Source organism: Equus quagga, chromosome 6, assembly GCF_021613505.1.
Source record: "Equus quagga isolate Etosha38 chromosome 6, UCLA_HA_Equagga_1.0, whole genome shotgun sequence".
NCBI lineage: Eukaryota > Metazoa > Chordata > Mammalia > Perissodactyla > Equidae > Equus > Equus quagga.
In genome coordinates this window covers 6,838,683-6,851,828 of record NC_060272.1, presented here as the reverse complement: position 1 = coordinate 6,851,828, position 13,146 = coordinate 6,838,683, and the positions used below count along the sequence as shown (strand labels likewise).

The window sequence follows — 13,146 nt, the reverse complement described above, 5'->3', positions numbered from 1 at the left end:
GTAGCAAGCAGAGTTCTCTTTCTTCAATTTTTGGTATTCTTTTAACTTTTAAAATTTTGTTTCTGTGGTTCTTTTCATTTTCTCTCCATGCCTCACCATTTTTGGTTTCCTTGTCTTTGTCCACACTCTCCCTTCCAGTTAAAATACGCTTACTTTTTTCTACCTGCTGAAGTGCCATGTATCTTTTAAGGTTCAATTAAATACCAGTTTATCAAAAAATGTCTTTTTGATTACTCCATCCAAAAGTAATCTGGAACTCTTTTGTTGCATTTCATACCAAGCGATTTCTGTTCAATTTATTTTGCATACTAGATTATACATGCCCAGGAGGCAGGCATTGTTCTCTGCTTATCTCTGTCACTGCCACAGATCCTATAATGAACTTAGGTTGATAGACAAAACTATTAGAGCTGCTCAAAATTAATTCCAAATACGCTTGAGTGTGCATGTTTGCACCCATATGTATACACATGTAGGGGAAAGTTACAATCTACTGCAGACTTACAATTGACGCAGAGTTTCAGCTGGTAGCATTTGTCTCAGAACGTAAAATCTTGAGCAGTAACACCAGGAGCGCTCTTCCATAAGGGGCAATGGAAATCAGATCCAGCAAATTCAGTTGGCCAAAATTTTTATTTATATACAATTCTATTACAGTCCTATAGATTTCTATATAAATCTATATATATGGGACAACTAAGGACAAATGGGTCACTAATGAGAAATATCACTTTCAATGTTATTTTGGCCTGTTATACACAGAATGTCTAATGAAATCTTAGTCTTTACTTTACTAAAGACATAGTGTCCAATGTTTCTTCGTAATGTTTCACTTGTGTGACTCCTGACTAAAATCATCTGCTAGGTAGGAGGCAGAAGAGAACACTTTTTCATGAAAAATATTAAATTATTTTTCCTAGGGGCTCTAAATTCCAAAAAACAATGGCAATGTTTTGAAACCAAATACTAATTCATGCCTACCAAGATTACATTTCCTAGAGATTGTAGAACAGAGCTCAAAGTTCGATGTGCATAAGAAACATTGGGAAGGGAGTCCTCGTTAAAAGTCAGTGTTGACTTAGCAGTTTAGGGTGGCACCTGAACACTGTACTTTTCAACAAGCTCTCTCAGGTGATGCCAATGTTGCCGGTCCATGAACTACGCTTTGAGGAGGAAAAATGTAGATTGTAGACTCACATTTGAGCTCATCATAACCAAATATTAAATTAGTTCAATGTTAATGCATATAGCATTAATACAGAAATGCATATAAAACATAAATACATAATCATAACGGAAGCCCCACATTTTAACATAAAATAAAATAAATGTTAGTGCAGGAAGGCTTGACACAGCTTTTGCATCCTCAAACTGTCATTTTAAAATGTTTATTGTTTATTCAACATGCATGCTTAGCTATATTGAACATCTCCAGGGAGTTGTCACCATTTAAACTATTCCTTGTGGCCCATAGACCGTGAATATCAATTTTCCCAAGTACGTCATGGGTCAGAGGCAATCCTAAAAGGGTGCAAGAAAAGGGGGTGTGTGAGTAGCGAAAGTCACAATTAGCCTCAGAAAGAAGATCTGCACTTTCTCTTTCACACAATAAACAAGGACAGAGGACTCACTGTGTTGTGAAATTAATTGTTCAGTCACATAAAGAGGTTTAGGGATGTGATTTTGTTGTAGTGACAGATATACTCGTCACACAAATCCTCACAATTAGTCTCATGAATTCTTTGATGCATTATTGTCATAAATTTCAGTTAATAAGTTCATATTAAAGGCTACAAGAAGACATGTATGTCTTAATTTCCAGTTGTCCCTCATTATAAATATTCAAAGATACTTTGTAGAGGAAAAATTATATGCAGATGTGACTCCAGAGTAAAGATTTATGTTAAGACAGAGGGCTTGCCCTATATAAGCTTTGAAGTGATTCAGACATGGTCTGAGCCTTTAAACAAGGAACAAAGCCAGGATGAGGCAATATGTGTCAGTATAGAGCAATTAGAGATAAACGCAGGAGGGTTTGAAATCCACATGATCCAGCTGATATGTGAGATCACCTCTGTATGAGCAGCAAGGAAGGAAGACATGCCATGAATGTTATTGCAGTGGGAGGAAGGGCGAGATTTGCCGAGAAGATGGACATAACTGTAAGAGAGGCTTCATTTGGGAGAAATAGCAATTTGGGGGAGATGAAGAGGAACATTGTAGATAGCCTCACATTCCGGCTAACAGCATTGGCCTTGGTTTTTGTTCATTCAATGAATACTATTTAAAGTCTATTTGAACAGTAAGGAGCTAGAGATCTGTAAAAATACAGGCTCTGTCTGCACTGTGAAAAACTTTTAATTTTGTCTAATGGATGGTAAGGAGTCATTGTAGATATAAAGAACTGTGTATATCATTATCATTATTCCCAAAGGACCTTTTTCAATTATTTTGAAAACCTGGGTAAAAATATGTTTATGCACACACACACACACACACACACACACACACACAGATTTTCCCCTTAGGTAATTGATTAAATCCTTGATTTGTCACTGACGGATGGAACTGTTCTAAGACCTTAAGATGAACTTTTAGGAGTTTTATTTGCCAATCAGTAAAATAAAGCATCTATCAAATGAATCACTTGACTATTTTGAATTTTTTTCCAAATTGGATGCTTAAATGATTTAAACAATTTGAAAAATTATTTAAAATCATCTTGAGTTTGTGATATGTCATCCTTAATGATAACAGCTCATGAATAACCTCCGAATTGTGAAGATTACAAATGGTATTAAATTATTTTCCACTATCAACTGTTCTGAGGCTGATTAAGGAGATAGATAACTTATCTCTTCGTTTGGTTATTTTATTTATATATCCAACTGATAGTCCCCATGACCACCTTGCAAAAATGACAAGAAGTAACATCAAGATGCAGTCACTCTCTTATGTTATTTAGGCAATGCAAGCAAAATATCTGATTGAGAAATGGGTTAAAAAGATCAAAAGGGGCCGGCCCCGTGGCCGAGTGGTTAAGTTCGCGCTCTCTGCTTTGGCGGCCCAGGGTTTCGCCTGTTCGGATCCTGGGCGCGGACATGGCACCACCCATCAGGTCATGTTGAGGAGGCGTCCCACATAGCACAACCAGAAGCACCTACGACTACAATATACAACTATATACTGGGGGCGCTTTGGGAAGAAGAAGAAACAAACAAACAAAAAAGGATCAAAAGAATTCAGATTGGATTTCTCTTTCAAGCGCACCTGCTTATCTATGTTATTCCTCCCTCCGCTACTATGATTAAATGTGTGGTTTATGCTGAAAAAACTGAAAATCTCCAGAATAAATATTTTTCCATTGATGTGTTAACATTATCCTATTCATAAATCTAAAACCATCAAATGTATCAAACAATTCAGTTTTAAGTTTTATATAAAAGCACATTCGTTATCTTATTGCAACTCATTAGCTGAGTCAATAAAAAGCATGCTATACTTGCCTTACTTTTGGTTTTCCCCGAAAACGATGTTCAAAATAACTTCTTACGCATAAGAGAAAAAAGTTTAGGTATGGAATTGTTTTATTCAGGATCTCAAAACAGATTTCAAAAGAACCAACAAAACCCAAAACCCCACATGCAAATTGTGAGAATCTATGAAGCCATGCTAGATTATCTAGCCTAAGAGAGGATGACAATGACCTATACCAATGATGTCAGTGGCCTGGTGGGGACCATTGAGATCTCAGAGCAGTGGTATGAAAAGTGCTTGTGGGTTTCATAATAGACTGTCCTCTTACGTCGAGGAGTCAGTGGCTTAAGAAGAAATGGCAAAATGCAAGGTCAGGAACATTAGCTGCAGCAGTCTTTAAAGGATATCTCTTTACCTTGGTGGAAATGGGTAGAGGAAATGGGTCTATGTGTGCCTCAGATCTCTTGCACATGAATCTGGTTCTCATGAGTGCAGACCCATATTCTGACTAGTCCAAGGGAACTGCATGATCTACCCAGTGCACGTCCAGATTAGCTGCTAATCCCAGGACTTGAAGTTTTACAGAATCCGTTAGCCAGCATTCTACCTGTGTTTTCTCTGCCCTACCTGCTCAGCGTCTCTATCCATCCTCTCTGGAGCCTCAATTAGCTACCTTCACATGGCATTTACTTTGCCCCTCTCTTTGGGACTTAATTGTTTGCAATTGCTGATCTCTTCTCCGAAGATCTATCATTCTTATCAGAATGTTTTTGCTCAGTCCTATTGTCGCTTTCCTCCAGCTGTGTTCTGCTGGGAATTAAGATTCCATCCAGATACCACTACACGACTTAGTTTATGTGAAACCAGAGCAGGTTACAATAATAACTTCTTTGTCATATTCAACATTCTAGAGTGTGAAGTGTCTATTTAGTAATAAACTATAATTCTACTAAAATGCCAAATTACTTCCCATTCCAACCACAACTATTCATGATTAAGATAGAAATATAAAATGAATACAATCAACATAAAATTATCAGTAAAATACTGATATAATTTTATAAACTTAAAAGGGACATAATTTTCATATTTTTTTAAACAGAGCAAGTGGAGAAAATAATTTAAGCAAAATATTCACTTTATACTAACTCTGTTTATAATTCCTGTCTATAAAATTGAATCCCATCACCATTTTCCATCCACAAAAAGGGAGAGTCATTATGAGGTTATATCTTCAGCAGACACAATTAATTCTTATATTTTCTTGCTTTACTAAAACACAAATTAACACGAAAGACAGATCTATACTGACCGTGCAACATCTGCAAATCCTTCTATAGCATAATTGGATTTGACTGGTGTTACTATTTGTTATGGGTTGAATTATCCCCCTCCACAAAAAGACATGTTGAAATCTTCACTGCCAATCCCTCAGAATTTGACCTTATTTGGAAATAGGGTCATTGTAAATGTACTGTCAAGATGAGGTCATACTGGAGTAGGATGGGTCCCTACTCCAATATGACTGTAGAAGCTAGCCGTATAAAGACACAGATCCACAGGGAGAATGCCGTGTGAAGACTGAGTGATGCATCTGCAGCCCAGGAATACGTGGGCTAGCAGGAGCTGGGAGAGAGACTGAACAGCTTCTCCCGCAGAGCCTCAGACAGAATCAACCCTGCAAACAACTTGATTTTGGACTTCTAGGCTTTAGGGCTGTGAGACAATACATTTCGGTTGTTTTTAGCCGTCTAGTCTGTGGCACTTTCTTACAGCATCATGAGAAGATTAATACATAATTTTAAACAGTTGATAAAGGGTGGTTCAATAGAGCAAAGGATAGTTCGGTTATAGAAGCAAACCATATCAAGAACGCCAGCCTTTCAGCCTCTATCTCAAATATATATGCATATAAATGTATGCATATACATCTATGTATACATAGTCATTGCATCAAAGCAAACCTCATTTTTTTCAATTAGATACATTTGATTTTCACACATTTACATGTACATAGCAAATGGAACTATGGAAGCTCTGAAAAGGAGGACTAACTCATCCTCTGAAGATCAAGGAAGAGGAATATTTTAAATCAGCGTCGTGTTTCTTGGGCAAGAGGAAAGAAACGGTGAACAAGATGAGGAAGAATACAAGCAGAAGGAAGGGGCACCATACCTCCTGTTTGGCCCTGGGGAGTTCCAGTTTATGCCTTTTATACTAACTTAATTGTTAAATCTCTCCTTTCACTCTCAAAAACATCCTGGTTGGATGATGAATTATAGTTTTACAGAACAACTAATTTAGAAATACAATTTCTAGTTCCTCTTTGTACCCAAACTGCTCTTTGAAATAAAAAGTCACATTAGAAATGTGAACATGACTTCGAAGTTATAAGTACTATTCAAATGCCAGACGTTTCTATCACGTTTCTTCTTTCTGAGTGTAATGTATTAGCACTCAGTTATAGGATGCTGTTTTCTTCTTAAATATGTGTTATTCTTCTGCAGCTTGTAGCAATTATAACTCATTTTCTTGGTGGCCATTGCAACATACTCCTGACCTAATTCTTTTGCACTAGTAGTTGCCTCTGACTTGCTCTAATTAAGAGGAAGAGAGAGGAAAAAAGGAGCTAATGTTTATTGAAAGCCTACATCATTGTAAGCACTGAGCAAGGCACTTGACATATATTATGACAGTAATGGCTGTCATTTGCTGAGTTTTCACAACATACCAGCCACTGTGCTAAGGAGCTTGCATAGATTAGAACATTTAATGCTCATCACTTATATTTAAAATGGTTATAATGACCCTTATTACAAATAAGGAAACGGGGCCCAACACGTCAAGCAATAATATTTCTGAACATGACTTTAGATTCAAAGTGCCTGATTCCAAGGACAGTTCCATTCTTTTGAGCTTGGACAAATCACCTAACATCCCTATCCTCTTTACTCATCTGACAATAGGCATAATCAATACCTACTGCATAGAGTTATTATGAAGATTAAATGAGTTAATATAAGTAAGGGTTAAAAATGCCTAGTACATAATAAGTTCTCTGTAAATGCAGTGATAGCTGCTTGCTACCACTGTCGTAACTGTTTGATCATCATTATTATTATTGTTATCATCAACTTTATGTACCCAAGGGCATGCAACCAGTAGGTAACAAGATTTGAATTTAGGTATTTTGAGCACAGACCCATTTATTCAGTCAACAAGTATTTATTTAGTGTATGTTCTAGTGCCAGAAATACAATGATGGGTGAGATTGGATGTTCTTATTTATGTAAGCTATTGGTTTTAGTTTCAAAGGACTCACATTCTATCAGAAAAAAATTAAAAGCTAATTATTGTGATAGTTGGAAATATAAGGTACCTATAAGGGCACATAGTAGGTGTACACCTCCCACTCTAGGAGAGCCTAGTTAAGTCTATATCTGAAAGTTGAGTTAGAAGTTAACCATACGCTTAACTTTCAATCAATGGGAAGAATGTGGACGAAGGCCATGAAACACGAGCCTGAATGGGGAATGGGAAGATGGAAGACTTTGTGTATGTCTATAGAGCAGGTTTTGAGATGGGTCAGAGGAAAATCAAACAGCATGGGCGGAAGCCAGATCAAGAAAGCCTTGTAGAATGTGGTTGTCAGGGGCTGGGGGAGAGGGGGTGTGGGGAGTTGTTGTCTAAAGGGTACAGAGTTTCAATTTTGCAAGGAAATTTTGAAAAAGTTCTGGAGATCTGTTGCACAACAATGTGGATACACTTCCCACTGCTGAACTGTACACTTGAAGATGGCAAAGAAGGTAAATTTTAAGTGTGTTTTTCACCACAATTAAAAATCAAATAATTATTTAAAAAAATAAAGTCAAAAATTTTCTTAAGGAGTTTTGATTTTACCTAAGGGGGAAGGAGAAACTGTCATGAAATTTTCACAGAGAGAAATGACACAAGCAAAATCATTGCAGATTTCCCAACCTCTGGATGTCAGCTTTAGTGGATGCTGCAAGGAATAACAATGAGCACATTCATTTTGATACTTCTTTTTCTAATAGTTCTTAAATTTTAGCTTAAAGAAAGAAAATGAATTCATCTTTTTTTCTGGCATCTAACAAATCATTAAAACCATTTCATATAATTTGTAAAATCTAGACATAATACAAAAGAAATGATAACAGTGAGAAAATCAGTTTCTACACAAATAAGAGAGAACCAGCTAAACTGCTCTTAAACCTTCCCCTCCTCTAAGAATTAGTCACCAATCAGACCCCAATGGGTAAAAATAGCAACTCCAGAAAATTAAGTATCACAAATGCCATCATCCATATACTGTCCACTTATAGACTTAAAATAGTTATTTAGTTGTCTTGTTATTATTTTCTTCAGATTAAATCACTGGTTCACAAATTATGTACTTTCAGAACATCTGGGATCTATACGAAGTTTTTCATACTAAAAAAAAAAAAGCAGGCCTTCCCAGTTCTCTGGGGAGAAAAATAGTAGATAGGATTGTTTCCATTTTAAGTTTCCTTTAAAAATATTTCTTAAGCTCTGGGGCCTGTTTCTGCTTGTCTGAAACAAACAACATTAACATAAAAGCAGAAAATAGATATTACTAAAAAACTTAGAAATAGCTCATGATTTCTGTCATTGACATCTATTCTGTAATTGACATAATATATACCATATTATATATAATATATTAAGAATAGATATAAATATATCTACATATTTCTGTCTATGTCTATATCTGTATCAATCTCTCTGTCTAAAGAGAGATGGACAGACAGAGACAGAAAGAGACTCAGAGACTGAGAGACCTTGACATCAATATCTGGTAAAGCGTTCTAATAAAGAGACTGTCTCACCTAGGAAACAGTAATATAAGAAAAATCAAGAAAAGGGAAACCAAGTACATTTGACTTCTTAAAACTAGCACCTAAAAGTTACTGCGACTATGTCAAAATGGTCGTACTGTGTTGTCACACGTGTAAAGCATAATAGTTAATACTGAGAAGCCTCTTCTATCACAAAAATATGCATCAGATGACCCAGATCCGTAAAATCAGTGAAAACAGTGCACACTACCCAGTGAGGGACTGGGACTTACTTTAGTGGAGTTTACAATTTCTCCATCAAAATATCCTCTGTGCTGAGATCAATAATACGATCTCAAGTCAGGCCCTTTAGAGAGCTATGTTTGATTAGTAATTTTCCAGCCATTGACCGGAAAGAACCGATACAGATTATAAAGTGATTTATCTTACAACTCAGGAGTAGCTTGCGCACGGAGGACATCCAGTCTTTTCTTTTCAAGTCAGTATAAATTACTGCATCCATAATAAGAGCTCTTTAAAACAAGAGCTGTTCCTTAGCCACTGGTAGATACATTTGCTACTTCTCTAAGTGAGAGTTACAACTGAATGGAAAGAAAATATGTTGCCAGGATTAGAATACCACGGAAATCCCCACAACCACACACACAAACAACTCAGAAGAAGAGATGCTGAAATCTTACACCTTCTTCATTTTTTCAGCTTTGTGGCATTAATTACAATTTACAGATTTTCATTGTACCAGAAATGTTCAACAAGCCATAAATACCCATTTCCAAAGAGTTGGGTATCGTCAGAATCTGTTCTGAATGAATCCAATCCAATGGGTTTGCTAATTTTTTCCTTAAAATATTTGCTTATGCAACAACAAAACTCAAAGGCTCAGTATCAGGTGAATGTGGCTGGGACAGTATAGTTTGGTTATTGAAGTAATGGAATACTGAAGTGCCATCTTATCTTGATTAGTTATTAGAGCTTAGCACAGAAACTTGCAAGCCCGCTTACATAATACCTACTTATTTAGTTCCAATTATGTGTGTATGTATATAAATGTATATATGTGTGTATTCAAGAACAGATTTTAACATGAGGATAGATTTAAAAATGAAATTGAATGGTCTTTCATAAGACCATATAGTAAATAGAGTTCCTGCCCATTCATTCTATATTCATAACAAATAAAAATAGATACCTTGCTTGCCTCATTTATAAACCTGGTCTCACTGAATAGTCCTGATATATTATCTTAGCTTATTTAAGCCTATTAAATTAACAAATATTTAAACTGATAAATATTACCTAGATTTTGAGGTTTTGAAAAGGAGTGAAATATTTAGGGAGTACCTAATATTCAACCTTTATAAATATTTGAGGAACATATGATGTCTATGACAAATCACATCCTTCAGAGTCTAATCAACTAGCTGTTTTACATTCCTCTTTATCTAGGTCACATTGCTCTCTTTTTTAAAAATAGCTATGTTTTAGATGGTATTTTTTTTTTTGCTCATTTTAAAAATAAAAACCACAAAGAAGAGAAGGATCATCCATAACAGCTCCATCAGAGGCCACCACTGTTTACATTGGATGATTATCCTTCATGTTGAGTTGGGAGGTGGGTGTAATTGCAGATTCCCCTCACACCACAGGGGGACTGTGGCTAATGGCCACCTGAGAACCTTAGCAAATCTCACTGAGGGCAGGGTTAGCCGGATGAATCTGAATCATCCCTAGTGATCAAGTAAATAAAATACACAGCTTTTATATCAGACACCAAACTAAAGCAAACAATGGCTGAACAGATGTGTTAGAAAGGCTGCTTTGCAAAAGGGTAAGTCGTAGATAACAATGTGCTCACCAAAACATTGCCTTTCCAAGCCAAGTGAAAATCAGACAGAGAAAATGTATGATTAGGTCACCAAAATTAATTTTCTTTCAGGTGAAATTTTATTACAAAACAAATTGACATGCACATCTATTAGCATTAATAATGACAAGAGAAATAGCTAGTGAAATCTGTAGTGAATTTGCTGTCTCAAATACTGGCTGGGTTAATGATATGTATAATCAATACAGATTTAAGCAGGTGGGTTAAGTGTCAGACAGGATATTTTAGAATTGTTATCAGTCTATGAGAGGATTTATATCTGTATATGTAAAATATGAGGAAAATCTCCTCTCAGATTATAAATATATTGATATTTTTGCGTTAAAGCAACATTCAAAGAGTGCTGATTCAATGTAAAATACAAGACAAATTCTATTAAAATAAATTGAATGTAACAGAACTTCTGAATTGCAGATTATCATATGTTTATTTCATGCATCTGATTCAAAACAGTTCGTGTAAAGGCACAGACTGAACTTTGAATGGCGCTTGATCCATAAAAAGAATCAACTGATAGCTACAGAAATAAAAGCAAATTAATTTTTATTTTCATATTACAGAAACATCCCAAAAGCAACTCAGAGTTATTTTTTATGATTTTATTTTAAGGAAGCAGGCAACTGACAACAAAGAATTAGAAATGGGTCGTGGGGGGTGGGGTGGCAGTAAGAGAGTCAGAGTGAAAATGCAGCAGAAGAGAAAGAAATGATAGATACAGAGATTCACCTGCAGAAAATAAAGCAGAAATACCCCACAATGTGTTTCTCTCACATAGAAACAAAATGAATGTCATGTGCACAGAAACAAATTAACAAGATGGAAATCCACACCACTTGAGCTTCTATAGCAGTTTCTCTAAAGTTAAAGTTACATTGTGCTTTGTGACTGGATGCATAAATGGCTTGTAACTTCCTGTTACTTGCCTCCAGGGCCAGATGAAATGAAGTCTGGGGCCCAGGATTCCCTCTTTCTGTTGTACATTCAAGTATAATTAGGCAGCAGAGGTGGATTCTAGCCCTGCATTAGTGTTCTGTAACAACAGCTGGTTAATAAATGCTATTCCAGTGTCCTAAAATGCTCTATAAAGGCTTACAAGGATTTAGTTTCATGGTCCATATCAGAATATCCTACAAGGTCATATATCTATATATAAACTAGGGGACAATTACATTCTTCTGAGAAGTATCCTGGAATCACATTAAAGGTAGGGAGAATGTTACCTACTGTATCATGTGCTTTCATGTAAGAGTTGTACTGGTGCTGCTAAAGGTCATTTCCTGTACAGCATATTATGTGTGTATGTGTGTGTGTGCATGTGTATTTATATATATAAGAACCCCATCACGCCCTGGTTATAACAGAATTTTCCTCTGTGTACATACGATAGCATACCTTGCTCTAGTATATACTTTAAGGCATTACTAAATCTTTACAGAGTGCTTTATTTATTTTCATGTTTTTATGTAAGAGATGTGTTTAAAGAGTGGTAGTCATGTATAAAGGACAGAGACATAGAGAAAGCAAGGGCCCCCAGGAATCACCGTGCTGGGCAGTCGTTGGAGAGAACACTCCAAGGGACTTAATCCACAGAGAGGGCAAAAGCAGTGAGGAGGGAGACAGACCAATCTGAAAGCGTCTCAGCTTCGTCCGTCACTAAAGAGTGCTGGGTCTTTGAACAAGTTATTTCACTTATTTGAGTCTCAGTTTCCATAACTGAAAATTGAGCCAATGATGCATTCCTCACAGTCTCAGAGAGAAATTAGACATTACATCTACATTTCTTTGAACAGTATCTAGCCTATAGTAAGCACTCAGTAATGGATATAGTTTATTTATAAAATTATGGCTCTGATAAGCTATGATAGGCACTGTTATCTAAGACATTCGTTGCAGTATTTCTGTTTGGAGCTAACTAAAATTCAGGGGAAGTTGTTTATGTCTCATAATCCATTTAGTCTTGCATTGTAAGAATTGATGTGGGGTCGAAGTCAACTCTATATGTGACAGAGGTTTTCTTATGCCTGAAGTTTTAAATGTGAAAGCTGTTTAATATTATTTATGCGTTGTAAATGATCATAGATACATAGAACAGTAACTCAGGTTCGCTATTCAAGAAGAGTTCTGTATCTTAAGGAAAGACATTTTTCATAAGCATCTATAACTGGGCTTTAAATTCTGCAAGAGATTTCAAAGTACCGTGGTTTCACAAGTAAAAATACAGACTCTTATCCAATGATCCTTCTAATAACTTTCAAGCCATCATCCAATTATGTTTCTCAGAAGTGCAGGGTTTATCAACAGCCTGCCTGAGAGTTGCCAGTGTAATTAGCAAGACATGTTAATGGCCAGGGTGAAATCTCAAGGGATCATTGTAAAAGTTCACTTGATGGCTTTGTTCTCTCTGACTTTGGCTAGTCAATTAAATCTTTAATGACCTAAACTTTCATTTTTCTCTTCCCCCTTTTAAAGAACTTGCTGACTTGCTTTTTCCCCTGTCTTCCTTGCTTCCAGCAATTCTTTTGTTGCATTCTTGGTTTTGGCCTAAATTCTCTCTGACCTTTAGCAGTACTTGTAGTCATTTGTCATCTTCCTTTTGAGGAACGAGAGAGTTGGCATTTTGCACCCTAAATAAAATCACTTGATGTGTATGTTTTTTTCAAAGGCGCATAAAATGATTTCATTTGAAAATGTACTTATAAGATATGTAATGTTTTATCTTGCAGTTTAGGTTTGCATTTAGTTATTAAAGTTAAAAAAAATCTAACCGAAACATAAAATTAACACAACTTTTCATTTGACTTTCTGTATGTTCCAAATGCCAAATTTCTAGATTGGTTTGAGATTATCTGCTAATATAAAGTTTTTGTTAGTTTATGATAAGAACTTGGATTTTTATTTTTAAAATGTTCTGCAATTGAGCATATAAACAGATTTTAGAAGTTCTAT

At 35.9% G+C, this 13,146-nt stretch overlaps 1 protein-coding gene across 1 annotated transcript in view; it reads right to left on the bottom strand.

Moving 5' to 3' along the window:
- NALF1 (NALCN channel auxiliary factor 1) overlaps positions 1-13,146 on the bottom strand; it is a 616,154-nt gene that overhangs the window by 518,959 nt on the left and 84,049 nt on the right. The gene's annotated exons all lie outside the window — the stretch shown is intronic.